Consider the following 25,506-nt stretch of genomic DNA (forward strand, 5'->3'; position numbering starts at 1 on the left):
CCAGGCTCCCTCGGCAGAATGGAGAGTGGTCCTGGTCCTCTTTGTGGACACTGAGGACACAGGACAGATGACTGACGCATGACCCAATGCCGGGCGAGGAGGCGGCTCGTCCAAAGCTTAGTTTCTACTCAGGGAGTCACCCCCACCTTGGCTCCCTCCTACAATAAAGTGAGGGGCCTGCCGGCGCACTACCGACTCCTCTCCCACTTGTTTATCTGGAACATCAGGGGCAGCTTAGGGTCCAACCCCCACCGGGTCACCACCACCTCTGACAACTCTGCAGGCAGCTCAGGGCACGCGTTCTTCCACAGCCGGGGAGCAAAGCAGGTTTTACCTTCCAGTCTGGAGCTGTTCCTTTCTCTCCCTCCCAGGCTGGATCCGATGCCCACAGTTAACTAACAGCTGATCCAGAGCACCGTGGCCTCCAAAAACCTGAGGCAGAGACCACCCATCTGCAGATTCAGGGGTCTCACCCAGAAAACATCAACAAGGGAACACGGAGGCAGCAGCATGCCCAAAGGATCCCCCAGCGTGACTCTTCACCACTAAGTCAGAGAGAACTGTTCCAAAAATATGGCCAGAGTGAAAGCTTAGCAATTCTCCTAACTTTCTGATCAAAACAGCTTTCTCCCCTAGATTGGCCTTGGTCCTACACTGATGAGACTCTATTTCTCATTAGACAGTCAGCACCAGGCAGAGCACTGCAGGAAGCAGGGAGGACACTCTGGTCGTGGGGGCGCCCCTCTCTCAAGCAGGTGCTGGCCTACGAGTGTGACAAGCCCTGTTATTCTGGGCTGAGGCCGATCTGGGCACAAGGGGGACGGGGTGGATTTACAGAGGAACACGACCCCAGCTGATACCTCAAAAGAATAAAGGCAGACCTCTCAAGTTACCCAGCCTGGGAAACGCACACCCACTTCCCTGCAGACGCAGCACACCTGCTCCAGTTAACTGTCCTCTCTGCAGGGCAGACACAGCCCCCAGCTGACTCAGCTGGGGAAGCCCAATACTAGCCATATGGGAAGCTTAAACAGACCCAGGAAATGAAAAATGTCTCCATAAAATCAAGATCCATGACCACTGAACAAACTCTGTGTTAGACAACATATGTAACACACCATATGGAAGAGAAAAAGACTTCTGAAGTAAAAAATGGGAAGGGAGAATAAGAAAGATGTTATATTAACAGAATTGTCTGGTCAGAATACAAGCAGTCTACAAAACAAAAATAAAGTAGAAGGTAATGCACGGATGGATGACATCATCAACCCAATGGGCATGAGTCTGAGGAAACTCCAGGAGATAGTGAAGGACAGAGAAGCCTGGTGTGCTGCAGGACGTGGGGTCACAGAGTTGCCCACAGCTGAGCAACTGAACAACAGCAACAACAATACATGCTTTTGTCTAGTGAGTAGGGGAGAGAATAGTGGTTGTGTGTGTGTATGTTGTGTGTGTGTGTGTATGTGTGTGTGTTAGTTGCTCAGTCGTGTCGAACTCTTTGTGACCCGATGGACTGTAGCCCACCAAGCTCCTCTGTCCATGAGATTTCCTAGGCAAGAATACTGGAGTGGGTAGCATACTTGTATGAGTCATACATGTATGTGTATTGTCTATTGGGTAAATCATTAGAAGTGAAATTGTTGTGTTAGTGGGTTAGAGAATTTTATACTTTTGCTCAGATATTGACAGAGCCCTCAAAAAAAAGGCTGGACCATTTTAACTCATGCTAAGAGTAAACATTCAGAAAACTAAGATCATGGCATCCGGTCCCATCACTTCACGGCAAATAGATGGGGAAACAGTGAAAGATTTTATTTTTTTGGACTCCAAAATCAGTGCAGATGGTAACTGCAGCCATGAAAATTAAAAGATGCTTACTCTTTGGAAGGAAAGTTATGACCAAACTAGACAGCATATTAAAAAGCAGAGACATTACTTTGTCCGCAAAGGTCTATCTAGTTAAGGCTATGGTTTTTCCAGTAGTCATGTATGGATGTGAGAGTTGGACTATAAAGAAAGCTGAGAACTGAAGAATTGATGCTTTTAAACTGTGCTCTTGGTGAAGACTCTTGAGAGTCCCTTGGACTGCAAGGAGATCCAACCAGTCCATCCTAAAGGAGATCAGTCCTGAGTGTTCATTGGAAGGACTGATGCTGAAGCTGAAACTCCAATACTTCGGCCACCTGATGCAAAGAGCTGACTCATTTGAAAAGACCCTGATGCTGGGAAAGATTGAGGGCAGGAGGAGAAGGGATGGCAGAGGATGAGATGGTTGGATGGCATCACTGACTCAATGGACATGAGTCTGAGTGAACTCTGGGAGTTGGTGATGGACAGAGAAGCCTGGTGTGCTGCAGTTCATGGGGTCGCAAAGAGTTGGACACGAGTGAGCAAGTGAACTGAACTGAAGAGTAAACAAGTTTCCTTGTTTCCCTAACCCTCACCACGTTGAACTTAAATTCTTTGCTAGTCTAAGAAGTAAAAACGGGGCACCACAGTATTGTGGTTTTAATTTCCATTCACATCACAGGAAAAGTTCTTGTGCCTTTCCTTTTCATGTACAATGTGGACTTGTCATGGTGTCTGGATATGAAGATCTTGTTGTTTTAGTCACTAATTCATGTCCAACTCTTTGTGACCGCATGGACTATAGCCCACCAGGCTCCTCTGTCCATGGGATTTCCCAGTCATGAACACTGGAATGGGTTGCCATTTCCTCCTCCAGGGGATCTTCCCGACCCAGGGATCAAACCCAGGTCCCGTGCCCTGAAGGCCAATTCTTTACCATCTGAGCCACCAGGGAAGCTCAATTCCATCCGTAACTCCCCCTTAGTTTGCCTTCAGTGATGTTGTCCAAACCAAGGAAAATATTTGATACCTTCCACATCTCTCATTCCTTCCTTTTTCACCACATTTCGTATGGGACTCACAGCATGCTTGAGAAGAAATACAAATATTGCACATACCGGGCCAAGAAGTCAGAGGCTGTATCTATAAATCTGTCAAATTAAAGTCTGGATCTTGTGTCTAAAAAACAGTAAGTGCTATTGTGTCCACATAACTGGAGGGAGAAGATTAGACTTTCACATAACCTGTCAAAAGCCTGTGGGTCTCCAATGGAAAACCCCAGGTATTATAAAAAGATTATTTTTTCTATACTTCTACCACTTCTATGTTGATCCAAAATAGCAGGTATGATGTGTATTGTAATTTTTTTCATGATCTATATCCTTGCACTAACAATTATTTTCAACTCGTCTCTTTAACCAAAGCAAAATTCTTGGGCTTTTCCCTCCTGTGCATCTCCACTCTGCCCCAAGGAATTACTATCAGCTGTCTTTTAAAAACTTTGATCAATTTTTCCTTTGTGAACAAGTCTGTGCATATTATTACCTTTCCCAAGAAAGAAGTAGACAATTGGTTGCTTTGTATGATACATAAGCTTATATTGCCCCTGAAAGAAGTTTCCGGTGACTAAATATACTTTTCCATTACTTTAGACTCTTGACCTGGCTATCGGTTTTCTCACCAGAATAAAAGGGAAGCTAGGAAATAAGTTTTGTAATATTGTCAAGTCATCCCTACTTATTATAAGACTTCTCGAAGCTGATCTCGAAGTTTTGGCAAGATATTCCAAGAGTCCAGAAAACTTATCTGCTTTTAAAACTTCTAGGCTTCTCCAATACAACTCTGCTTGAAGCGGCAAACTAAGCTGTGGTCAAAATTCTTTGTTCTGTAAATCCTCTGAGGGACCAAATATATCTTCACACTTCTTAAAATACTGAGCCACGTTTCTCTGAGTCTTGGCCTCTTCATTTTGCTTCATATTGTTCCTGGGTTTTAGAAGGACAACATAATCATCACACACACACACAAAAAAAAATCAAAAGGCTTTTTCAAAGAGTTTATCCAGTAGTGAGACAAAAAGCTTTTCCTGTAAAATCAAGAGTAAGACCAGGATGCCTTGTTTTACTACTTCTATTCAATATCTTATTGGCAATTCTATGCATTTTATTTTGGCTATTATTGCATCAGCTCCACCTCAGATCATCAGGCATTAGATGCTGGAGGTTGGGGACCCCTGCTCTAGGGGGTGTTCCCTCTGTTGTTGCAGGTGGACTATGTAGACGTTGTCATAAGCCTGGTTGCTAGGGCCTACCTTGTGTGGAGGCTGCCAGCTGTTCATTAGTGGTACCTGGTCACAAGGAAGCTGACTGTAGAACACCATGGGACCTGGAGCTAGTGCTGGCTCACTGGTGGGCATGGCCAGGGTCCAGAAAACTCCAGGGCTGTTGCCCACCCACTGGTGGGTGAAGCCAGGTCCTGGGGTTAGTGCCAGATGACTGGCAGGCAGAGCCATGCCCTGGAGTCTGGCCACAGGGCCCAGGTATCCCGAGTTGGTGTCAGATCACTGGTGCAGGGTGGGGGTAGGGGGGTAGTTCCTGACACAGTTGGGGATCGAATCTGGCATGTCTTGAAGCTTGTATTGGCCTGCTAATAGGCAGGGATGGGCCCAGTTGGTCCTAGGACAGGGTGTCACCTGCTGTGTACAGGTTGCGTCCACAGTCTGCAGGACTGTGGCTTTCTTGCATTCTGCCCCCTGGTGGGTGAGGCTGTCCAGAGGCCAGCGAAGGTTTCCTGGAGGGCAGGGCCCTTACCTGCCCACTGGCGGGGGAAGCTGGGTCTTGGCCCACTGGTGGGCAGTGCCATGTCTAGAGGCATGCCTAGAGGTGGCAGTGGGCTCAGGACGTCTTTACTCAGCTGTCTGATGATGGGTGGGGCTGTTAGTTGTTTGGGCTGAAGCATCCCAGCACTGTGGACAGTGATTGCAATCATGAAATTAAAAGACACTTACTTTTTGGAAGAAAAGCTGTGACAAACCTAGACAGTGTGTTAAAAAGCAGAGACATTACTTTCTGACAAAGGTCTGTATAGTCAAAGCTATAATTTTTCCAGTAGTCATGAACAGATGTGAGAGTTGGACCAAAAAGGCTGAGAATTGATGCTTTTGAACTGTGGTGCTGGAGAAGGCTCTTGAGAGTCCCTTGGACAGCAAGAAGATCAAACCAGTCAACCCTAAAGTAAATCAATCCTGAATATTCATTGGAAGGACTGACGCTAAAGCTGAAGCTCCAATACTTTGGCCACCTGATGCAAAGAGATGACTTATTGGAAAAGGCCCTGATGCTAGGAAAGATTCAGTGCAGAAGGAGAAGGGGCCAACAAAGAGTGAAATGGTTGGATGGCATCACTGACTCAATGGACATGCGTTTGAACAGATTCTGGGAGATAGTGAAGGACAGGGAAGCCTGGCATGCTGCAGTCCATTTGCATGCTGCCAAGCATCAGACATGACTTGGTGACTGAACAATAATAACAACACCATCCCAGCCCTGGTGCCTACAGGCTGTTGGGTGGGGCTGATGACCCCCACCCAACTCATTAGCTACTGGGGCTAATGAACTAGAGGGCAGATCCCACAGTAGTGCCTGTCAGCACCCGTGTCCACCAGTAGAAAAGCTCCCAAGTTTGGCTGTTATTGTTCAGTTGCTAAGTTGTGTCCAACTCTTTGTGACCCCATAGACTAGCCTGCCAGGCCCCTCTGTCAATCCCCGTTATGGATCACAGTCTTGTCGTGGCAAAGGGGCTCGCATAATTCAATGAAGCTATGAGCTATGCTGTGCAGTGCCACCCAAGATGGGTGGGTCAAGGTGAAGAGTTCTGATAAAACATGGTTCACTGGGAAAGGAATGGCAACCCACTCCAGTATTCTTGCCGTGAGAATCCCATGGACAGTGTGAAAAGTATAGCTGTTACCAGTGTCTATACCCACAGCCTGAGCCGCACCCACCCACTGCCTCTCTGAGATACTCTTTCAGATCAGCAGGCAGCTCTAACCCAGGTTTCCATCAAGTGACCACTTTTGCCCTAGCTCCCAGTGTACGTGTGTGCTCTTTAAGACTGAAGTCTCTGTTTGCTCCAGTCCTGTGGGACATGCAAAATTAGGGCCCTGCTTGCCTTCAAAGCCAAATGCTCTGGGGGTTCATCTTGCTGATGTAGGATCCCTGGGCTGGAAAGCCCAATGGGGGGTCAGAACTCTCCTGTGGAAAAACCCTGCAATATAATCCTCTACTTTGTGGGTGGTCCACCCAGGAGTATGGTGCTTGATGAGACTGTGAGTCTGCCCGCTCCAGCCATCTCAGTGTGGTTCCTGCTTTCTGTCTGTAGTTGTAGAAGACCTATGCTGCTGGGGTCCTGTCTTTTTTATCAGTGCTTGTTCTGCAAATAGTTGTAATTTGGGCTGCCCGTGAGAGGACCCAAGCTCAGGGTCTTTCTGCTCTGCCATCTTGCCCAGTCTGTATTGTGATCTTCTTCTCAGAATAACGACAGGCAAGGGGGCCTCCCCTTCTCTGGCTCCTCCTCCATTTGCCCTTCCCAGTACTTAGTGGGAGGTTTCCTTGCTCAACCACTCTTAATGTGGAAGATGCACCCCAGCACCCTCAGTCCAGGGAGGGCAGATCACTTCCTCTTACTTTAAGAAATACTTTGTAGGCCCTTCAGCCCTGCTCCCACCACACCTGCCTCTGCAGTATTCCAGTCGTGGCAGGATGATGTTAGGAAAGCAGTACTCCTCAGTGTATCTTTTTCATCTCAAAACTTTGTGTGCCCAAGGCTGGACCCAAACTAGAATTGGCCTAGTATTTAGGGACCTTCAGGGTATGGTGCTCCAGTGGAGTTTGGTAGGGGTCCTACCTCAGTGGCCTTGTTGCAATAGCCCTTTCCTCTTCCCTTTCAGAGGTCCTGCCCTACTGCCCCTCTGTTCCCTGGAAGTCACCTGTTTCTTGTTTTTGCTGTTCCTTTTGTGGAGGACAGTCTGCCTTCATCTTCAGAGGAAGATAGAAATGAATTCTTGTCAGTCAAGTGTCAGGTCACTTATCCCTTTCTCAGAGGACTTCCTTAGTGCCCACCTAAAGCATTAGCCTTGTCAGTGTTCATCATGTTTATTTTAGGTACGCTTGATGAGAGCATGAAGTTGCCTTGTTTTATGTCCAATCCAAAGAGCATCTGACCACGATAGACAATTAAGTGTTTCACTAGTGGTTGCTTATCTTTTCACTCTTCTCTCCATTGGAAGTTCTCACCTTAGAAGTGTTTGTTGGAAACATCAAACAGTACAAGAAAGGCCATTAGGTACAAAATACTCATGTGTTTATGAATTCATGACCAAATTAAATATGCAATTTTATATAAAAAGAGGCATGTGTGTGTTTTCTCCCCCATCCTCCCACTCTCCTCTAGAGTAGTTCTGAGTGACACAGGTGCAGGAGTGTGTGTTCTTGCTGTGTGACCCACTCCTTCCTTCTCGCTTTTATGCCTCAGGCTCAAGCTTGCCCTGCATGAATGTGTCTCCTGCTCTGACTCAAGATTTCTGGGCACCAGGTTCCTGGGGGACTGGAATTCAGCCCCTCCTCCATCCCTCTCCTCCCTGCTCTTCCCTGACTGGGCTGGCCCAGGTCCCCCACAGCCTCCCCAGGTGATATCTAAGTCCCACCTGGGCTTGCTGGGCTCCCTGGAGGTATGGACTGGCTCTGACAGAGCTATTGGGAAGAGGTGGTGAGACCCTGCTTGCTGGGATCCTTCTGTGGTCTCTCAAATGTGAGCCTCCTGCCACTGCTGAGCCACCTTCCTTTTCTGTCCCTGCTGGCCTTTCTGCATCCTCATCAGTGGGCCAGATGACTCAGGCCTCCTCTCTCATGGAGACCTAATTCCCCTGCCGTTGGATTTCACGTCGTGGCTCTTCCATCCCCCTAGAACTCTTGGGAGGCCCCCATGACTCCTCCCACACCCTTCCCAGAGTGAAGGTGCTGGTGCAGAGCAGCACACCCCACCTCGGAGGCTCCCCTTCACCTCAACCTCACCCTGAGCTCAGCAGAAGTGAGCTGACCAACCAGTAGAGGGCAGCACATGTCCGGTTTCCAAGGCTGCCATCTGGAGGACTTGGAGGGGAGGCAGCCATGGCCTTGAAGTCTAGGGCTCGGACACCATGGCTCCCAGCCACTCAAGATGCACTTGACCTGCCACCTCCTGCTCCTTCTCTTGACAAGGCCTTGACCTCAAATCACTAGGTCTTGGCACCACATAATGGATGCAGAGGTTCCATTTTTGTGGGGTTTGCTCTATGCCAGATTATTGGGGGTGGAGCCCCACACACCGGGCCCTGGGACCAAAACCCAGTCCCTCTCCCTAAAGCATCTTTCTTAGATGAGTTGAGTCCTGAGTGCTGAGGACAGGAGCTCAGTCTCTCTGGCTCCAGCTTCTTCAGAGGGACCCTGTGTTCTGAATCTAACAAGGGTGTGTGGAGTGAGATACAAATCAGAATTAGAAAAGGGGGAGAGGGTCAGCTGTGGCCCAGCTTTCCCCCATGGGGCTGCAAGATGCTGTCTTAATCCGCCACCATCCTCCAGGCTCCTCCCTCCTCTTCTCTGGACTGACCTTGGTTTTGCTCCTGTTAATTCCCCCATTCTTCCCTGTTATCACCAACCAGCACTGAGTAAGGTCACATGCTTCATTACGATCCTTCTTGACAAGGACTCCTATTCTCCATGTCAGTGCCCTTTTCCCTGACCTTTGACCCCCACCGCATCCCACCCCTTCAACACCGTCATATCCTATGAAGTTACCTTCTTAAGCTGAGAACAGTCTGATTCTCGTGACAGGTCCAACACCATGATGATTCCCGAGCCCACCCTCCCCACCCCTGCAACCTCATCCCCAGCATGCTGAAGGCACACACCGTGCCCTCCAGAGTCAGTCAGTGGAGCCAGGACGTCCTCGGTCACAGCCAGTGACACTGCTTTCCTGAAAAGCATCAGAGTCAATTCTACCACCTCGACCATTGCTTCATCCACATGGGGACCCCTGTTTGGCTTTATAAAAATGAGAGCCATCCAGGGTCTTTTTCTGCTTTTCTTCTTTTGATGGGATAGAGGCCACAATGTTTTTGTCGGTGGTGATTTTGTTCATTATTGTCTGCATTTTTTTGCAAAATTTACCCTCTCTCCATAAGAAGCTGTGCTGCCAGCAGCGGGGGGAGGAGCCCAAAGGAGCATGGGATTGCTGTACTCTGGTCCCATCACCCTCTACTCTCTCTCCCCCTGTTCCAGTGTTTCCTTGGGTTTCCATCTCCAAACCTGAGCGGTAAAGGATCAGGGGGAAGAGAAGTTTCTCATTGCACCAAGAAGCACTGCTTCCAGGGCTGCAGCTCTGAAAAACCTCTGCCACCTTCTCAGGCCTGGTTGCCCACAGCCCCGGAAGCAATGCCGGCAGAGGGCAAGCCTTCCGCTTGAGGCTTCTGGCAGCTGCACCACAGGGGTGGAAGCCTGGAGTTGGGCTCTGAAGGCTCAATTTCTACCCTGACTTTTCCAGTGAGGATTTGAGCAGGCCCCACGTGGAAAGGCCCACAAAGCCTCTGTAACCCTTCAAGTCCATAGATGGAGACGTGGGGCCAACAGAGGTAGGACCCTGCCGGCCCACTGCTGCTCCCTGGGAGGGGGCTGCTTGCGCAGACCAGGACACACAGCTGCTCCGCAGGAGAGTTTCCCCTTTGATGTTAAGGTTCTCTGACCCACAGACAAGATGTCACGGTCCTCAGCTCTCTCCCCGATGCCCGCCTCCCAGGAGTTGTCTCCCGGCCGGCCATGGAATCAGGACCTCTGCACAGGGCCACTGCTCTGGTCCACGAGGCCAGGCTCCCTCCTCTCTGTGCCGAGCTATGTTGGCTGGTGAGAGCAGCTCCACCCAAAGGGTCCTGGTTATGCGAGTCCTCTGTCCCCGGGAGGTGGAGGGGGCGATGCAGAGGAGCAGAGGGGCAAAGACAAGGGGGGACAACAGCAGCAGGGTCAGAAGAGGGTGGCAGCATCTCAGACCACAGCCGAGGAGGAGGATGGGGACGCCGAGGAGGTGGCCGAAGAGGACGCCGAGGACGGACTATTCCAAAACAGCCAGCGCCACTTGGGCTGCTGCTTCAGGTGCAGATAGTCCTCCTTCTCGCTCTCCTTCCGGGCCCGCTGGTAGTGGTCTTCCTCCTTCAGGTACCAGACGGGTGGCCACCGGTGTTTCTCGAAATACTGCTGGTTTTCTGGGGCAGAACGGCAGTAGGGCTGGGTGAGGAAGGTGCAGGAGGAGGGACAGAGGGACTCCCACCCCTGCCCTGCTGCCATGGAACACGCCTCTGGTCCTCCTAGGCCCACATGCCAACCCCTGGGGACCAGAAGCGGAAGCCCTGCCTTCACTGAGCCCCCACAGAGAGTCAGCTGCCCAGGGAGTGGAGCCGACGGTCCACACTGGGGAAAGGCGTTTCCACTTGTGTTTTTCTTCAAGTCAGAGGGAAGATCTTATCAAGGCTCGGAGAATAAAGCAGGCTGCGACAAGGGATGAGGGAGAAATGGCGAGAAGAGCTGTAGGCAAGAAGATGCTCGGCCTGGCTGGGGGGACAGCAGATGCAGCTGGCAGAGCTGAGGTTCTGAGAGGGGAGGTGTGGGGGTGGGGGTGTGCAGGACGTCAGATGGGAGGGAAGGCTAGGCTGAGGGCTTTGGACTTATTTTAGAAGGTGTGTGGGCTCCACGGAAGTTTGGGACCAGGGAAGTGAGGCAGTTGGAGCTGTGCTTTAGAAAGAAAATGCTAGAAGAGTGACGAGGAGAGAGCAGGAGTGGGAGAACTGGTGGAGCACTGGTGGGAGGAGGGTCACAGCAACGCAGACGGTGCCCAGTGAAGGCCAAGCGGGGGAGGCCAGCCACACCTCTCCCTGGATCCCATGAGTCCCGGATCCCTGGACTCCTGTCAGGCCCCAGGACCTGAGACATCAATTAAGCAGAGACCAAGCTGCAGGGATCCCAGAGGATACCCAGATCTGTGTTGTCCAAGCTGTGACTTGTGTCCGTTCCTAGGTTATGAACTTAATGTCGTGAGTCATGAACAGTATTAAAAACAGATGATAAATTTTTCAATATGTGCACTAGGTCACAAGATAAAATGTAATTCTTGATAACCTAGAGGGGTGGGATGTGGGGATGGGAGGGAGGCTCTAGAGGGAGGGGATATATGTATAATTATGGCTGATTTGCATTGTTGTTTGACAGAAACCAACCAACACTGTAAAAATTAACAAACAAACAAAAATGTATTTTTTATTGTGGAGTTTGGTCCACAAACATTTTAAAAAGTACGACCTCTAGTCTGACTCGACCTGTGAAAAGCAGAAGCTCAGAGGGGCAGAATGAATTGCCCCAGGTCTCTGGTGGGCCGGGACAGGGGGCTGCCCTCCACACCAGCGCCTTTTCCAGGACCCCCTCCGCTGGGCCGGGTGCATGTTTGCAGGCTACTCCCCACCCACAGGGGTCTCTGGCAGCCTCTGGGCTCCCTGGGGTCAGGTCAGAGGCTTGGGCCCAAGGAGAGGGAGGCGACAAATGCTGCTGGGGATGCTCACCTGGGGACATGGCCTTCATGTCTCGGGGGAACTTGCGACACACATTGTTGTAGTTGGTGCAGATGTGGTGAAGACACCAGTCAGCCAACTGGTATGCACAGTGGAACTGGGAACAGACAGGAGAGGAGCATGTCTGTGCTGGAACCCCCTGGGCCAAGGTCTCCACACAGATGTCTACTTTTGCCTTCAGAGCAAGAGCTTTGGCGCAGGTGGACAAAGGCCCTGAGTCACAAAGAACCCACCTCGAGAGGCAAGGCCACACAAAACCATGACGGAATGACATACATGATGAACCTGGCACATCTTGTCATTCTAGAGCATCAGAAAGCTGCTCTAGAGACTCCACAGCCAACTTGAAGAGATTTCTACAGGTTAAAGGAGCAGTAGAGTATCTGAGTTTCCATAAAGCTAATTGCAGTTATTTAAAACCGACAGCTGCAATCAAAATCGCCGGAGAAACATCAATAACCTCAGATATGCAGATGGCACCACCCTTATGGCAGAAAGTGAAGAAGAACTAAAGAACCTCTTGATGAAAGTGAAAGAGCAGAGTGAACAAGTTGGCTTAAAACTCAACATTCTGAAAACTAAGATCGTGGCATCTGGTCCCTTCACTTCATGGCAAACAGATGGGGAAACAATGGAAATACTGAGAGACTTTATTTTGGGGGGCTCAAAAATCACTGCAGATGGTGACTGATGCCCTGAAATTGGCAGATGCCTGCTCCTTGGAAGAAAAGCTATGACCAACCTAGACAGCATATTAAAAAGCAGAGAGATTACTTTACCAACAAAGGTCCATCTGGTCGAAGCTATGGTTTTCCCAGTGGTCATGTATGGGTGAGAGAGTTGGACTGTGAAGAAAGCTGAGTGCTTAAGAATTGATGCTTTTGAACTGTGGTGTTGGAGAAGACTCTTGAGAGTCCCTTGGACTGCAAGGAGATCCAACCAGTCCATTCTAAAGGAGATCAGCCCTGGGTGTCCTTTGGAAGGAATGATGCTAAAGCTGAAGCTCCAGTATTTTGGCCAACTCATGTGAAGAGCTGACTCATTGGAAAAGACTCTGATGCTGCTCCTCATCTGGGGCAGGAGGAGAAGGGGACGACGGAGGATGAGATGGCTAGATGGCATTACCGACTCGATGGATGTGAGTTTGAGTGAACTCCAGGAGATGATGATGGACAGGGAGGCCTGGCGTGCTACAATGCATGGGGTCACAAAGAGTTGGACACGACTGAGAGACTGAACTGAACTGAAGAAACAACAATTGAAAGAAAAACTTTACAAAATTTCGAACAATTTTGGATGAAGGAATATCTTTTCTTTAAGTTGAGGTATTGTTGATTTACAATAATTTGTTTGTTTAAGGTGTACAGCAAAGTGATTCAGTGATTCAGCCTCTCAGGTGCTTCCTTGGACAAAATTCATTCCCTTTGGGAGGCCCGTGGGCCATGCCCTCAACTCAGAACAGCTAAGAATCCTGAATACACAAAGCAGCATGTGGTGGTGCTTGTGGAGGGTTTTAGACTGAATAAATTATTCTAACATGATACAAGAACCAAACCCAGAGGTCAAGAGAAGATCTCCTAACCTATCTTCAAACAGGAGGCCCTGCTCCCTTGAATGTGGGTGGGTGAAACAGCGCCTGGGAAGGGAAGAGGTGTGTCATGAATATTTTGCCTGCAGAGGACAAAGCGGTGTGTAGAGAGGATGCGCAGGCCCGTCCCAGGACACTGAGCACAGGGACACAGTGACTGGACTCTCAGCCCTGCTCTTGGGGCATGGCACTGTCTCCACCACTGACACAGGGGGAGCAGGTCACAGGTGTCCTGGAGAGTACTGTCACATGACCTGGAGCTGGCCAATCGGTGTGTTCTATCCCCCCTGGCCACCGTGATTGGCTCAGGACTGGTGCGGTGACCAATCGGGGCCCAGGGCCGGGCCTTATGCTGGAATCAAGGGAAGAGGAGCTTGCCTTCTGGTAGAAGGGGTGGCGCTGGGTGAGGTCAGGCTCCAGCAGTGGGAGGGGTGTGAGATCCCCCTGGGGCAGTTGGTGACCTTCCTGCGCCCATCAGGGCAGAGCTGCTGGCCTGAGAATGAGGGCGTTGCTGAATCCAGGGGTTGAGAGCGCCGGTTCCTGCTGTGGTCCCGGAGCTCCATCTGAAACCAGAGGGAAGCCGTCTGTCTGTGAGTCCTCTCCTGCTTGTCTGTCAGCTTGTTTGAACCACGCTGGGTGTTCTGTCCAGCTGGAGCCCCTGGAAATGCAACGGTGTGGGTTTTGGCTGGCTTCAGGGAAGAAATGCCAGATGACACTTGGAGACTCCAGTTTAATCTGGATTCAGGTCATAGCTCTTGACAATGAAGTGAAAGTCCCTCATTCGTGTATGATTCTTGTGACCGCATAGGCTATACAGTTCATGGAACTCTCCAGGCCAGAGTACTGGAGTGGGTAGCCTTTCTGTTCTCCAGGGGATCTTCCTACTCCAGGGATTGAACCCAGGTCTCTTGCATTGCAGGCAGATTCTTTACTAGCTGAGCCACAAGAGAAGCCCATGAATACTGGAGTGGGTAGCCTGTCCCTTCTGCAGTGGATCAGGATCAGGATTCCCAACCCAGGATTCAGACCTGGGACTCCTGCATGGCAAGAGGATTCTTTACCAGCTGAGCTATCAGGGAAGCCCAGTATCTCTTAAGGCCAGCTATTCATTGATCTCTCTTAAGGCCAGCTATTAATTGTAGGATTACCCTAATTAGTCTTCACAGGATTAAGGTAGCAACCTGCTAAGGTAGCAATCGATGTCTTTTCTAGAGGACAAAACTGGGGCTCAAAGAAGGGGGTAACAGGTAACACAGCTACAGCAAGGAAGTGTGTACCTAGACAAAATCCCCAGATCCTGCTGTTAGAACTCAGGGAAACCATATGGTGTGGCTCGTCCACGTGCACCCAGCCCACACTGGATGCTGTGGGGACCTGACTTGGTAACGGCCTTCTGGCAGCTCTGAGACTCACAAAAGCAATTGGCACTGAAGAGAGGAAGGACACCTCCCTTCATCCACCCCACCAGCACCCTCCGGGTACTCCCATACCCTGCCCCCTTTCTCTTGCTTTGTGAGGGAATAAGAGTCACACTCATGTGACCACATTGGCTGTCCACTGTTCACGAGCTACCAACTGGAGCTGCTACAGGAGAGGCCATGAGCCTTTGCCCCTGACTACCTCTCTTTCCTTTGCACCTTGGGAGCCCTCCTCCACACCTGCACACCAGAGGCCTTTTCTGAGACCTGTAGGGATCCTCCCTCAGTTTGCAACAGGGTGCATTCATTGCTGTCCTTTCAATGCCTCCCTTGAAGCTTAGCTCATGAACTCCTTTGTCTGCATCGTGGCCCACCTGGCTGCCATGGGAGGGACAGAGCTGACAATGAATCCAAAGCTTGGATCTCACAGCCGGGAATCTGTGTAGAAAGGACCTGATTATTCACGCTGTAGAGGCTGTAGTAGATTGCAGGGATCCGTAACCAGGGCTTGGGCCAAAGTGACTCCACAGCTGTTTTAATGCCTGGGGAGGGTTCTGGCTATAGTGGGGGTGGGGTGAGTCTCCTGAGGTTCTGAAGGCCCCCTGTGTGCAGGTTCATGGTGCAGAGAGAAGAGAAGGTGGAGTCCTTCCCTCGAGGTGGTCACAGCTCATGGCCGAGCGAGACAGGCAGGCAGGGCACAATAGCACCTGAGATGCCTTCATGAGTGAATGGTGTGGGGCCAGAGGAAGAGAATCAGGTCTGCTCCCTTATGTGGTGCCCAGGGCAGGTTGTCACCAGAGTAAACACTTACCATGGTGATGACCATCACTGCTGTCTGCAAAGGGTTTACATTGGTGTGTGTCTACATCTGAGCAGTCAGGCCACCTCTAAACTACACTGGCCATGGGCATTGCCTTTCCTTAGAACTTGATATGTTTCATGTCTTCCTTCCTGAACATTCATTGCCAAGAGGGTTTTGGGGCCACATGGATGTTGGGTTTTGCTCTAGCTTTGTCTCATGAGGAATGATTTTCTGGTTGTTGGTGTGGTTTGTTTTTCCAGCTCTCTTTCTTGGCTTATTTTGTGAATTTGTTTCTGCCAGAGGAAGAGCTTAGGATGTGCCTTCTGGCTGAGCTGCAACACTTACCACAGCAACGCCGACCTGGAGATCCTGACCACGTTTGCCAAAAGGGCTTTGTTTGCAGAAGACATCTTGAAAGTACCTACACTGTCCTTTCAGATATCCAAAGGCTGTTTGAAATGAAATAAAAAACAAGAATTCTCAAGTTGACTCTTCCAATATGTGGGGAGTCAGAAAAATGCTCTGGAGAAGGGAAATACTACCCACTCCAGTATTCTGGCCTAGACAATTCCTTTGAGTGTATAGGCCATGGGGTCGCAAAGAATCAGACAAAATCGGATGACTGAACAACAACAGCAATGAAGTTTCACCGTTTGTCAAACAGATACCAACAGTATTTGCATGACTGTGTGTATGTTCAGTTGCTCATTCGTGCCCAACTCTTTGCAGCCCTGTGGCCTGTAGCACTCCAGATCCTCTATCCGTGGAATTTTTCAGGCAAGAATACTGAAATGGACTGCCATTTCCTCCTCCAGGGGATCTTCTCCACCCAGGGATTGAACCTAGGTCTCCTGCATTTCAAAATCTACATTGGCTGGCGGGTTCTTTTCTGCTGAGCCATCTGGGAAACAAGTCATTACATCACTGGGTTATTCTAAAGTACTCAACTTAAAGTCTGACGCTCGTGAAATTCTCACTGGTGATGTGAATATTCAGGTATATATCATTATTGCTCATATGATAATGGAATGGCCATGTTCATTCCATGGAGAAAGAAGAGACTTTCCAAGTCCAGTTAAATCCTTCGCCACACGTATCTTCTTTAAAACCTCTGAATTTGAAATAAACATCAAGCATAAAGACATTGGTTATGGCCACCAGGAAAGATCGAGTTGTTCTAATAAGTGACGAGGCTTCTTCCAGTTCCAACATGCATGTATTGTTTCCCCGGCACCACCCAGCACTTCTGTGACAGCAGCTGGGTTTCCTGCAACTTAACTCAGTGTGGACATTGCCTATCTGGGGGTAGTTCCAGACCCCACAGGTTAAAGGCCCAGCGCTACAAGACTCTCCACCCACTCCAGCCATCATTGCAAGCCCAGACTTCACCTGTACTCTGACCCACTGGCTACCCGTTCAGAGGTTCTAATGACTTTGGGTTCTATTAATTTGTTGAGTGGTCACGGAACTCAGAGAAACACATTGCCTAGTAGGTCACAGCCTTATTGTAAAAGGTAATAAACTCAGGAACAGCAGATGGAGGGGGATACATAGGACAGGGTGTGTGGGGAGGGGGAGGCAAGGAACTTCACGCTCTCCGAGCCTCACTTTCCCCAAATCTGCATGTGTTCCTCAAGCCAGAAGCTGTCCAGACCCTGTTTGGGGGTTTTTATGGAGGAGTCATCACACCAGCACAATTGATTCAGTCACTGGCTGTTGTGATTGCTTCAACCAGAAGCGCTTCGGGCTTTCCCAAACATGGTCAGGGGAGGAGGGGGTGCAGGGGAGGGACCGGAAATTCCAATCCTCTAACCATGTGCTTAGTTACCCTGGCAGGCAGCTCCCCCCTTTGGAAAGGAGGCACTCTCTGAAAAGTCACCTCATTCACCTAACAAGAGACACCTTGACTGCTCTCCCCACTTAGGTAATTCCTACAGTTTTAGGAGCTCTGTGCCAGGACCGGGGGCAAAGACCAAACATGTATTTCTTCTTATTAATACAAATCACAAGGTCACAGTGACCCCAAATTTCAGTGATAATTTGGTTCTATAGCCTTAAAAGTTTTTCAGCAGTTGATTGGACCTTTTCTAAAAAAAAATTTGGGGCCACACCTCAAGGCATGCGGTGATCTTAGTTCCCCAACCAGGGACTGAATCCACACTCCCTGCATTGGAAGGCAGAGTGTTAACCGCTGGACCACCAGGGAAGTCTCTGATTGGGCCCTTTTTAGGTGAAACTGTTATTGGCATCAACTAAATGGTTCAAGATTTCAAAAAGCTGGAGCTGAGCATGAGCCATCTGCCTGAGGTGTCTTCAGATCGTTACCAACTTTTCCATGGCTCCTGCAACCCCAAACTTTCCCCTGAGATGAGTCAGGCCCCAGGAAGCCTGTTGCCTGCCTCTGCTCGAGACCAGAGTCTATTCAGGGGCCGCAGGTGACAGGCAGCATGCGGGGTGTGTGCAGGTCCACACCAGCCTGATTAGTGGAGAGATGTCCTGGATGACTCATTCCCGGATGTGCTCTGATTACAAGAAGTGGAAGGTTTGGGGAACAAGATACCTCGGAGAGAGCCCAGCCACACTGCCTTGCCACTGTGAAACAAAATTGGGGCTTATGCATTTTTCCCCAGGGAGAAAGAAATCCATGGACTCCACTGGATACTCAAACAATGACCCCCAAAAGATGAAGAGTCTTAAAGTGGGATTTCTCAGCCTTGGTGTAGTTGGCATTTAATATCTTGCAGCATTCATAAATGCAACTGAAAATGTCCCCAGATGTCACCAGTGTCCCCCAGGCCCAAACATGAGGGCCAGCTGGACAGGCTGGACCAGGAGCAGGGATGAAGGAAATGAAAGTTGCTCAGTCATGTCTAACTCTTGGTGACCCCATGGGCTATAGAGTCGATGGAATTCTCCAGGCCAGAATACTGGAGTTGGTAGCCTTTCCCTTCACCAGGGGATCTTCCCAACGCAGGGATCAAACCCAGGTCTCCTGCATTGCAGGCATATTCTTTACCCGCTAAGCCCCAAGGGAGTCCCCAGGGGAGCCCAGGAGCAGGGGTGGGGGGATGCAAAAGGACAGTGAAGCACGAGGAATGGGGACAGATAAGCAAGTCTGCCCTCCTGAAATGTCTGCTGGCCCAGTTATGACTGGGCAGGGTGTGGAGGTCACAGGGGCTCAGAGGTGTGTGACCCCATTTGCTCCCCCTGGGCCAGCAGGTGTGTGAGGCTGAGCAGCTCTGAGGCAACATGGGCTTTGAGCCCCACACTGATGGGGCCCCTGTGTGCAGCGTGAGTCTTTCACCTGAGTCAGGAGGTTTACTGTTGAGAAGACATCCCGGGATGACCAGGGGAAGACTGGCCTGGCTGAGGTAGTGGTCGATTGGTGGATCTTAAGGACACAGATCATTGAGTGTCCCAGGTGGGGGTTCTGATACCGACGACCACACACTGGGGTGGCAGGGAGGCTTAAAACAATACTAATCGATTGTCTCCCAGTTCTGGGGGCCAGAAGTCTAAAGTCAAGGGTCAGCAGGACCGGGCTCCCCGCCCTGGGCTCTGGAGGAGCGTCACTCCCAGCTCTTCCAGTTTCTGGGGCTCCAGGTGTTCCTGGGTTTGTGGCCACATCCTCCAGCCTCCGGTTCCTCCTCACATGGCCTCCTCGTCTCTGTGTGTCTCTCCTCCACTGATCAGAAGGAGGGGATGAGGCCCCACCTCGTGCCACCACTCTCCCTCCCGGGGGGGCATGTCTGTCACCTAAGCAGACAGACTCAGCCTGGAACCAGCCTTCCAGCTCACACCCACACGGGACCCCGGTGCCAACAGGAAGAGCAGGCAGGATCCAGGGCTCCCAAGAATGCACCCGGTCATTAGGGACTGACCAGGCATCACGTGCCTTGAACACATTTAGGGAGAACACGACCTCTCCCACAGAGCGGCCCTGATATCAGAGGCCCTCCGAGTGGTGGTATTATCCTTAGAGCTGAGGAAGCCGAGGGCACAGGGGGGAAGTTGACCAGTCCCCTGTGGTGGTCAGAAGTCCAACCCAGGCTTCCCAGCGGGGCTCCACGGCTTCCTGGCCCGGCGGTGCTCGGAAGCCGTCCTGTGTGTCCCTGCCGTTTACACACGCTCCCCGCAGCTCCTGCTGGACCGTGAGCCAGTTGAGGTGCACACACAGGATGCTGTGGAGGCCCGCCCACCACCCTCAGGCCTGAGACTTGGCACTACTAATTCCCTGATGGCAGTGATGGGGCCCTGTGAGGTGGGCAGCAACTGTGGGGTCAGGGTGGGCTGGGGAGGTGTGCTGCCCGGGAGCCCATGAGGGGAGCTAAGCACCCCAGGCTTGGCCTCATTGAGGCCAACCTTCCAACAACCTAGGAGGCTGCCCTTCAGCGGAGATGGGTGACCGTGACGTGCAACATGCCGGCTCAGGCAGCGGTGGGGACGAAGAGGGGCCCTTGGCATCCTCGACCACCAGGAATCCTCCACGGGGACATTGTTGCTTGTTCTGTGATTCCCTTCTTCCTTCTAAAATGAAAGTGCCGGGAACAACTGTGGTGAGGTCACTGTTCCTGAGATTTGAGCCGGGAGTGGAGGTTTAAACCTGTCCAGTCTGTGCTGGGCGAGCCTCCCCCTCCCCTCCCCAGGACTGTGACGGCACAGTCCTGGTCACTCTTCTGGGCCTTCTTGGCTCTATAGAAACTTTAAGGTATGACATTTGTTATTTCTTGTGTTTGTCCAGCGTTTGGCGGTGGTCCATTGCAAGGGCCCTGACCCTGGCGTCTCCCCGAGCCCCTTGGCCCTTTCCACGCCCACGCCAAGGCTCGAGGCCCCTGCGGTTCTGTGGCCTCCAGACTCCCCACCCGAGGGGCCAGTCCAGATAGAAGCCACCGCTCTGGGGCGTCCTGCTGGGGGAGGGGACCAGCATCTTATGGGTTCTTCCTGCCAGGAGCAGACTGCTGTCAGGCCAGGCACCAGGGTTTAAAACATCCTATATGTGTAAGAACGAGGACATCCCATACATCCACCGAGTCCCATGACCCTTTCCCAGTCCTGCCAGATGTTTTTCTTGGAAGGACCCTGTCACTCACGTAAACAGCGGAGCGTGTTTTCCCAGGGATGTGGCCCAGGCACTGCTTCTTGACCGGCATCGAGAGAAATCTCCACGGACTTGGAGGACTATATTTTGGGTCTTTGCGTGTGGCTGAACAGAGCGCACAGAAATAAACGGGAGCTGTAACAGGAAAGACGGGCTTGGTCGTATGGGGCCATCCATGGTCATTCCCAGTGCCCCATGTGGTCAACACTGCGCCCGGGAGCCCCCAGGCTGGAGGCGTTGCTGCCTCTTGGGTCTCGGTGCCTCAGGCTTCCTATGGTAGGGGAAGCGGCTTCCAGCTTCTTTGCAAAGAGAGTCTGTGCAGGGGTGGTCTTAGCGGCCTCAAGGTTGTGGAGAGGTGGCATAGCCCCAGCCATGGGGTTGGGCGGGGGTACTGAGAACACCAAGATCTCCCCCAAACTGTGAAGCGAGTCACGTGTGCAAAGATTTGCGGAGGAGCAATAGAGGGTCTCAGAGAGGCTGAGTCACTGGCCAGAGACAACACAGCAGCAGACCGGGACTGCGACCCTGGTCGTTTAAACCACGGCTCCCTCCTGGGCCCATCTGACCTGCCCCTTGAGGGCAGCAGGAAGATCTGGGCTCCCCTGGCCTGAGTACCCATGCCTGCCTCCCCTGGTCCGGGCTGGGATGCGTCCATTCCCAAACCCATGTGCTGTTTCCCCCGCCCTGGGCCGTCATGTCAGGCTCCAGGCTCCCTGCAGGTGAGCCCCACGCCCACCAGCACACCTTGGAGCCCTGCTCATCTGTTCCCTGTGCCCAAGTGTCCTGATCCTAACTATCTTCTTGAGGCAGCCTTAGGACTGAAGTCCTGGAGCCCTGCTTCTTCGAAGCTCCCTGCACCAAGCCCAGTGAGGCTCTGCCCGGTGGCTTCATGACCAGCGTGGTGGGCTGAGTGGTGGCCCCGAAAGCCATCCAACCTTCTGCAGCCTGCAAAGGTGACCGTATGCCGATGAAAGGTCTCGGCAGATGGAAATAAGTTACTGACCTCTGCACCAGATCACCCGGGACGCATGTGGACCCTAAATTCAATGGCAGGTGTGCTTGGAAGAGAAGAGGGAGTGATCTGAAGCACAGAGCCACCCAGGGGAGAAGGTTTGTGCAGATGGACACAGAGGTCGGGGTGATGTGGCCACAAGCCCAGGGAGGCCTGGGGTCCCCCAAGAGCTGGACCAGGCCAGAGGGACCCTCCCCTGGAGCCTCTGGAGGGAGCTGAGCCCTGCCCGCACCTTGATCACAGGTTTCTGACTCCAGAACTGGGGGCGAATGAGTTTGTGTTAAAGCTGTCCAGTCTGTGGCCAGTGGCTGCAGCCACCCCTGGCCAAGTGAACTTGCCGGCTCCACGGTGAGAACAGTGGCAGGACCGGCCCCTGCCCCCCACACACAGACACACAACCTTGTCATGAGGTTAAATGAGTTAATACGCACAGATGCCTGAATCAGGGACTGACACTTGGACCTCAGCCCCCTTCACCTCTTCCTCCTCGTCGTCATCACTGTCATTGTTAGGGGCCCTCATCCACTCATTCAGTGGACACACAGTGCTCCTGCACGGCCCTCATGTGGGCAGGGAGGCCAATGAGCTGGGAGGCTCCGCACAGGACTCACCCTGCCTGCTGGGGCCACATGGATAAGGCCTGTGCCGTGACACAGAGGCCCCGGGAGAGGCTGGATATCTGGTCGTGGGAGTCACGTGGGCCTCAGCCTCAGAAGTGGAGGGGTGAGCCGGGTTCATCCACGGGGGTGCAGCCCTTCACTCAAAGTGGGGGAAGAACGCCTCCCTGTGTCTGGGAGGCTCCCCTTGCCCTGGTGGGCTGCGGGCACAACCTTGGATGACCAGGAGTCTGAATCTCAGCAGGGGTGGAGGCTGGCACTGAGTGAATCTTCAGTGAGGTTTTTTCCTTGAAAACCATCCTAAGTGACTTTGGCTCCATTGTTTTTTGTCAGAAACCGAGAACTTTGTACACTCCAAGGGTGGTGACTGGATGTGGAGCCCAGCACAGACCCGAGTGCGTCCTGCCCTGAGTCCCGCGGGCCAGCCACACCACCCCCTTCCATGGCCTGGCTTTCTTCTGCCAGGACCTTCAGAACGGTGGAAAGGCAAGTGTGGCCTCAAGCTGGGGGGCCAGCCCTGGGGGTCCCCTTGGGACGTCTGGTGGACCATAGTCCCCACTGCCGTCGGGCAGCTCTGTCTCAGGGATGTCGTGTTTCTTTGCTTTTGTGTGTGATGCAGCACCCAGGGGCGATTGGGAAGTCTGCTGGTGTTACACGCTCCTGCCTTCAATGGGGAAACATTATTGCTGCGTTGACGCTGCTCACTCAATGCTGGGAATCTGCTAAACACAAATGGCAAGGGGAACAGAGAAAAACACAAAAGAAAAATGGAGAGTTGCTTCGTTGCTTCAGGTCTCACCTGTGATTAAGAGTGTGTACAGCCTGCACATGAACCCGAGTTCCCACACCTGCCAGCTATAAGGTACCAGGCCGAGTTTAGAACCCTAGCTTCACTCAGGAGTCACTGACAGATGCAGTTTTTGTGTATTTCAGGTCTGCATTGTGATGACTTGATGCCCATAGACATCATGGAATGATTGCCCAACATGCGCATCGCCTCACAGTTAGCTCTGTGTGTGTGTGTATCTTTAATGTTCCTGTACTCCATGGAGAAGGCAATGGCACCCCACTCCAGGACTCTTGCCTGGAAACTCCCATGGACGGAGGAGCCTGGTAAGCTGCAGTCCTTGGGATTGCTAAGAGTCCGACAGGACTGATCGACTTCCTTTTCAGTTTTCACCTTCATGCATTGGAGATGGAAATGGCAACCCACTCCAGTGTTCTTGCCTGGAGAATCCCAGGGAGAGGGGAGGCTGGTGGGCTGCCGTCTATGGGGTCACACAGAGTCGGACACGACTGGAGTGACTTAGCAGCAGTAACAGTATGCTAGTCTTAGAAAACGAGGTGGAGAGTGTTCCTTGTTTACCCTGAGAGTTCCTGTGAGATTACTGTTTTCTTCCCTAGATTATTGGAAGAATTGATTGACAAACCCGGTTGGTTTCATTCTGGGGAGGCTTTTAATTTCAGATTTAGTGTTTTTCATGCAAATAAAATTTTCTGATTTTGTATGTCTTCTTGGGTATATTTAGGTAAAGCATTTCCCCTTTGCTAGGCCAGTAGACTCTCCTATTAGTCAGTGAACTGTGGTTCATAATATCTTTCTTTTCTGCAAAATGTGTTGTCTCCCCTTTTAAAAATCTTGATTCTGGTGATTTGTGCTTTGTCTCTTTTTCTTAATCAGTCTCTCTAGGGGTTTATCAGGTTTATCAGTCCTTTCAAAGACCCAACTTCTGGCTTTGTTTTAAAAAAATCTCGTATTTGCCCTGTGTTTCCTTATTTTCTGCTCCTTTTTCTCCCATCTACCTTGTGCTCCATTCGCTGTGCTTTCTGTCTGGTTTTCTGGGATGGAGGCTCAATTGATTTTGGCCTTCCTTCTTTTCCAGTATATGTGTTTAGGGCTTTAAGTTACCATCTAAACACAGTTCGCTGGGTCCCACAAGTTTGAATAAGCCAACTTTTCCTTATCTTTTATGTAAAAGTATTTTCTAATTTACATTGTGTTTTTTAAATTATTATTCATGAAATTCTACAAGAAGCATGTCATCTATCTTCCCAGTGTTTGGGGAGGTGTTTCTAGTGGCCCCGTTTTGATCTCTGTTGATTCCACGAGGAGCCCCGTCTCGGTCTTTTGGGGCTACTGTTATGAATACCGGAGACCAGCTGATACACAACAGAAAGTTGCTTCTTATAGTACTGGAGGCTGGGAAGTCCCAAGATCACCAGCAGGGGCCACGTCTGGTGAGGCCTGTTTCCTGGTTCCCAGACTGCCTGCTTCTTCTCCCTGTCCTGGCAGCATGGGAGCCCATGCCCTCCTGACCTGACCCCTTCCAGAGTCCCTGCCTCCTAACATCATCACCACGTGCAGGGTGAAGTTTGAGGGCACATAAGCCATCAGCCCATTGCAATCCGTAAGTATCCCCTGCATTATTTCAGTCCTTTGAAATAATTTGAGCTTTCCTAAGGAGCCAATATATATTCATTTTGTTATATGTTCCTTGGGCTCTTGAAAACAATATCTATCAGTGGGAATGCAGTTACGTGCGTTATCAGTTAGATCAGGTTTGTCCATCGTAATTCAGATTTCGGTAGCCACGTTGAGTTAAGGAGAAGTAGGTGAAATTACCTGAAACATATTTTATTTTAACATTCCCCAAATATTATCATTTCAGTGTGTAATCAACCTGATAAAACCTAATGAAATATTTTACATTCGTTTTCTCATGCTAAGTCTTTAAAATCCAGTGTGTGTTTCAGGCTTGTAGCACATCTCATTGTAGAGCCAGCCGCATTTCAGTACTTCGTGGCTGCAAGTGACTAGGTACCAGGGAGCCCAGTTCCCCAAGAGTAGTGTCTTTAACGTCTCCCACTGCAATTATGAACTTGGCTGTGATTGCTTTTCTATTCCTGTCAGTTTTTATGTATTGATATTTTGAGGTTATGTTATTGCTGCTGCTAAGTCGCTTCAGTCGTGTCCGACTCTGTGCGACCCCATAGACGGCAGCCCACCAGGCTCCCCTGTCCCTGGGATTCTCCAGGCGAGAAGACTGGAGTGGGTTGCCATTTCCTTCTCCAGTGCATGAAAGCGCAAAGTGAAAGTGAAGTCGCTCAGTCGTGTCCAACCCTTAGCGACCCCATGGACTGCAGCCTACCAGGCTCCTCCGTCTATGGGATTTTCTAGGCAAGAGTACTGGACTGGCTTGCCATTGCCTTCTCCAGGTTATGTTATTAGGTACATTCAAATTTAGGATCCTTGTCTTCTTGGTAGACTGAACGTGTATTAGTATGAGATGCTCCTTTTTATCACTAGTAATGCTTCTTACTTTAGACACTCTTTGACAGTGATATTGCCACATCAGTTTTCTGTCCTTGTTCGCCTGGGTACCTCTAGTGGGGACAGAGCTGTCTGTTCACTCAGGGTCTGAGTGACTTGAGGCTGGAGTGTCCTTGTAAGCTGAGTCTCAGCAGCCTTCACCAGCT

The 25,506-nt window shown here is 51.0% G+C and overlaps 1 pseudogene; it reads left to right on the top strand.

Annotated features, from left to right (window-relative positions):
• Positions 1-10,038, top strand: part of LOC138432334 (liprin-alpha-1-like) — a 46,268-nt pseudogene extending 36,230 nt beyond the window's left edge.
• Positions 10,039-25,506: the final 15,468 nt, after the last annotated feature.

The sequence above is a fragment of the Ovis canadensis genome, chromosome 2 (assembly GCF_042477335.2).
Source record: "Ovis canadensis isolate MfBH-ARS-UI-01 breed Bighorn chromosome 2, ARS-UI_OviCan_v2, whole genome shotgun sequence".
Taxonomy (NCBI): domain Eukaryota; kingdom Metazoa; phylum Chordata; class Mammalia; order Artiodactyla; family Bovidae; genus Ovis; species Ovis canadensis.